The sequence below is a fragment of the Pinus tabuliformis genome, chromosome 1_1 (assembly GCF_031772625.1).
Source record: "Pinus tabuliformis cultivar Carrire ecotype Pingquan chromosome 1_1, CPIR1, whole genome shotgun sequence".
Taxonomy (NCBI): Eukaryota; Viridiplantae; Streptophyta; class Pinopsida; order Pinales; family Pinaceae; genus Pinus; species Pinus tabuliformis.
This window is the reverse complement of record NC_142297.1, coordinates 291299042-291304544: the sequence shown is the minus strand read 5'-3', so window position 1 is coordinate 291304544 and position 5503 is coordinate 291299042. Positions and strand designations below refer to the sequence as shown.

Genomic DNA, 5503 nt, shown 5'->3' with positions numbered 1-5503 from the left:
GTCATCTATGTGATGACCTGCAATGGCTACAATTTGTATTGTTTAAAGTCTTGTAACTCAAGAAACCATTTAGGGAAAATAAGATTAAACCCAACTAGAAATATTTATCTTACTTTTAGTATGTTATCATTGGTCTTATCCTTTACAATAGTAGTGCCTAATAAAATTTAATCATTACTAGCCTACAATATCAAACCTAAGAAAATGCCTCCAAAGAACCATAAGTTAGCTACTCTAATCCTTTATATATTACCTTGATTTCTAGATTAATCTTGGCTCTTCTCTCAAGATAAATTATGAGTTCCTCATATTGCTAAAAGCAAATCATTTAGACTTGGAGACATATGTTGGATGGTCCTAGATATTCATGAAGTCCAACAAACTTTGGTTCATGGAGTAAATGACTCTAGACTATTTGTTGTGTCACTAGTAGATCTATCTGTCACACAAGTTATTTTATATTGAAATGTTAATAATAGCATTTAGAATCTCATTGTCACTACAAGTTTTAGTTATTCTCCTTAATACACAAGAGAGATGTATGGAACTTATTAATGAAAGTGGAGAATTTTTCATTTTCATCATTCTCTCCAAGTTTAGGATCACCAACCTAGGTCACATGCTCCATCTGTGTAAAGCATTATCGAGAGAAATAATTTTTTACATAGATGATATATATTTGGTTCTTTCATGATTTATTTAGCTAAACTTGAGGCTACCGATTATGTTCATGGATTTTTAGTTTATCATGTTATTCCTTAAACACACAATGGTTGACCTCTTCATTTGTGACTTAGAAGCTTTGCCAAAATTTATAAAATGTAACTTGATAAACACCTGCAAGAGAGGATGCTTTCAAATTAAGAGGCATTGAGGTGTTCATAAACACAATGTGGTTAGAATTATATGTAATGTGCTTGATATGACTTATAATTTATGGATCTTTGGACCGTTTAACAATTCCCAACTACAAATATGTGTGTCTACTCTTTCTTGAGAGTCTACTTTGATGAACTAGAAACACCAAACTTATGATGGAATTTTATAAACATCTTAATACCATATTAAGGATGCTAAGAAAGGAAGCGGATGTACAGCATTGAAATTCCATGACCTAGTGAGGCTAATGATGCAATGATATGGTTCATCTCTGTAATTGCTACAGGATTTTCAAGTTAGATGAAAACAACAACTTTCTAAGGTCACTAATAGAGTAAAATGGGCTTGAGTTGCATCTTACATATCTTCATTATTATATAGAATTATTAGGCTTCTTAGAAGGGGAAATGAAAGGATCTCTTCCCTTTCCTTCCCTTTATATGGGTCGTTGCCATATAGACAATCTAGTGAGATGTTTTATGGGGATGGGTGACACATACGAAAACTACACTAGAGTTCAACTTAAATTTACAATCGTTTCACTAAGTGGCCTTCTCTACTATAGGAAGGGAAAAAATGGTCTTATGCACTTCCAACTCAACTTTAGTATCATTGTCCAAGAAGGATAACCCATCATCATCCAGAATATTATAATTTTTTGGATGCCAAAATGTTATATGGCGGAAGGGAAACATGGGTTGTGGTTGAGATTTTAGGAACTATAGTATCCTTGGTTGAGATTTTGATTTTCAATTTAATTAAAAAAAATGTTATATATATATATATATATATATGATAATGATGGTGGTTAACGTTCACTTAGACCAAATTGGTCTATCGGACCTATAATTTTCTTAGTTTCTAATTGTCTGGCTCCTCGTCTTTCTTGGCGAAATTGGTGCCGTAGCTTTCTTTTTTTTCTCTACGGTCTTCGAACTTTCTTTATCTTGCATCTCCTTCATCTCTTCTAGTTCTTGGGGCATTGGTGTCTTAGCTTCGCGATCTCTCTCTCTCTCTCTCTCTCTCTCTCTCTATATATATATATATATAGATATACTTGCTGTGAAATGAGTTATAGTTTCTCGGATATGTGGTCTTGAAAAGTTAGGGTAGTGCTCCATCATATTCTAAGAATCCTATTTATAAGTTAAGAGTATATATGGTAAATAATCCTCTTATATGTGCTTTTAAATGTATGCATGTTTAAATCATTAACTTTGGATTTATATCTACCAAGAGGAGAGAGATCAAATCTCTTTTAACTCTAGAGGTTTACATCTCAATACATTTGATCTCTCTTGGTGCTTGGTAGATTTAGAGTTAAAATAGATGTAAGCTGGTTTAATTCCACCCTTTAAATATGCTATATTCCACATGATATCATGGATTTTCATAAATATGAAGCTCAAAATCCACGTGTAACTTGACCAAGTCAAATTAACTTTAAGTTGTTTTTACTTATATTTTATTTTATTTTCTTTTATTTTGTCATAACAACATAAATCCCTATCATCAACTTATTAATTATTAATAATTAAAATAAAATTTTAAATACACTATTCCAAAATAAATATACCTATCAACACAATAATAAAAACAATTATAAATTTAATTTAACCCTAAATTTAATAAAAATATAAAATCATTGAAAATATTTTTAATACAACCCACAAATATAATTAATTGTTCTTGAAGTTTGCTCTCATAATACCTCAGTTTCCATTTCATATAACTAGCATGGTCATGTAAGTTAAATAGCTAACCAATGTTGATAGATCCATCAATTTTATACATAAAATTTCAACAAAAATCATGGTTAATTTCTATACAATTTTAATTTTAGATGATGGGATTAAAAGGATATACAAGGATTGAACAAAAGATCAAAGAAAAAGCTCTCTTTCAATTTCACATTTCAAAATATACAACCAGCAATATAGATATTTGCATGTTACATACACATGCTGTATGCATGAAGTGAAACATGAGGTGTTTACACGTTACATACACATGTAGTCGCATCATGAAGTGAAACAACCATCTCATTTGCTGACAGCAGCAAGCTAGGGTAACTGTTATCTCAGATTGGAACTCGCGGTCTAGAATCTGCAGGGCTTCTACTGGGAACTTGTGATTGCCTGTGAGGGCGGTCTCCCTCGATGTTTTTACTCAAATTTTAGCTGAGTCCACTAAAAAGAGCAAACTAGCATAAAAGTCTCTCCTAAATACTGAGACTGAAACTTTAGGTATTATTTTTTAAATTAATGTAGATTTATTTTATATATTTATTAATATAAATTTATTAAATATGGATCAGAAAGATTTAAAAATATTTTTTGTATGAATAAATATTATTTAAATATTTTATATAATTATTTAATTTATTTAATTTTAGTCGACTTTATACCACATCTACGTCTTGCCATGAGAATTGCAGCAAACTTCCACTTGTCTACCACAACCCAACTGAACCCGAACCCGAACCAGAGCATGTCATTAAATCTTTCAGCAATTCAATGGGGTCAGAACTTAATTATTGATCGAAAGTAGATGTCCCACATGTCTACAGTCGGTGGATAGCTGCTCAAACAGTATTTGATCTTTATGTCCGATCTCTGCGACAGCGAACAGCCGTACACGGACTTATAGCAAATTTGCATTCGAATCACGTTACGAGCCCACAAGGGCTTTGCCGGGGCTGCGCTTAAACTGAAGAAGCAGCGGGGGCCAACACTCAATGAATGCGGACCCTTTTCTGCTCAAATGCAAATCGGCAGAGGTGACCGCTGAACAACCACAGCCTTTCATTCCACGACTTGACCCACAGGTCACTATTTAATCTTTCCGGGACATCAGTATGACAATGACATCTCACATCAATCCAACTCACTAACGTGCACCGCCGTTTACCTCCATAGGAATTCAATGGACCAGGCACGTTAAACTACACCGCCGTTTACCTCCATAGGAATTCAATGGACCAGGCAAGTTAAACTACAGAGATATTAGGATGAGTATTAGGTTTCACTTAGGCATCTTGAAGATTGACATTGACTGCGATTTCGGCCAATTTTGTTAATTCAATATTTAGTTAGACGTATAATGATTGTTACTCTTCTTGTGAATGTCATTATCAAGTGTTATATATAGAGAACGAATGCATTGTCTTACCACAAAATCGTGTAAGCTTTCTATCCCTCGTTTTTAGAAATAGTTGCTTTTCTTCTGAATTCAATGGCAAGAAGGATCAGGAATCCTCAAGTTCTTCTTTTGAAGCGGATAATCAAAGCCTTTTTCAAGGGTGCCCATAGCTATAAGGGAATTGGGGATGCCCTTTCCTCAAAGAAGGCAAGTTATTTCACACTGAAAGATGATGTATCTCGCACTTGCAGTGCTCTGCCCACAGATGTTCCCAAGGGACACTGTGCAGTGTATGTTGGAAGCGAACGCAGTAGATTTGTGATCCCCACGACTTATTTGAATAATTCTCTTTTCAGGGTTTTGCTGCAGAAGGCCGAGGAAGAGTATGGGTTTGATCACCACATGGGTCTCACCATTCCCTGTGAGGAAGTTGCTTTCCATTATCTGACATCCATGTTGGCTAAAAAGGAAGTAGTACCAGCAAGTTGGATTAGTTCCTCCATATCCATTAACGCAGAGACTCCAATAAGATCCTAACCCAACCATGGGTATAGTAACATGGTCTGGTTAAAACCACAGAGATGTCCTTCAAAATTGAAGTTGGAGGGCAGAACAAATTTCTTCTTTGGTTGTCTCCTTTTATTTTGGATTTTGAGTTTCTTGAAAAAAAATTCAATCATCGCTTCCAGATGTTTTGAATTTTGATCTCGGGCGCTTTCCAGATCACCTTCTTCAGAAATTATATATGGAAGCAGCGCAAGAGCGGGGCACTGTTTTGGATTTTGCGACGCTGAAGAATTTCATATAGTTTAGATATTTTGGATTTCACTTGTGCGAGCCCAATGGGCACGGGAAATTTCAAAATCATCCTCCAAAGACGAGAGGCAAGGGGACACGGGGCTGAGCACTTTTCTGGAATATGGCTATTTGAGAATGCCTCTCATTAACATTGGCCATGATACTAAACTGTACTGTTGTGAGTAATCTCAGAATCAATCAATTGATCAAAATAAAATATTGTTTGATGACATGTTCTGTCTTACTTTATTCGAATATTTTCATGTCCTTTTCAAATGTAATTCCCAAACTGTCTAACAAGTTGGCAATTCTGCTTTGAAATGTGCAATTTTTTTCCAGTACGAAAAAAGCTTATTTTATATTGATATTAGTGATGAGATATACATATGCCATACAAAATTCATAACAAGAGCCTTATAGGCAAATCCAAAATACAAAATCCCTTGTGTTGTGAAAACTCTGCAAGACAAGGGGAAAAATACAGTCCATAGTCCTTATACCGCAAGAAAACCAGATAGCAAAACAATTTTGTTCAAGATATATTCCTGAAATAGCAAATAGATAGTTGCCCGTAGATGCATGATCCCATCATCAAATCAATCCTGTAGTGTAGTAATGCAGCATTATTGGATGGAGATCATGTAAAGCAAGATTAGAATCCAGATAGTGCAAGTGTCGCATCAGT

The 5503-nt window shown here is 34.5% G+C and overlaps 1 pseudogene; it reads left to right on the top strand.

Moving 5' to 3' along the window:
• The first annotated feature begins 4113 nt into the window (after nt 1-4113).
• LOC149212691 (protein SMALL AUXIN UP-REGULATED RNA 12 pseudogene) lies at nt 4114-4557 on the top strand (annotated as a pseudogene).
• Nucleotides 4558-5503: the final 946 nt, after the last annotated feature.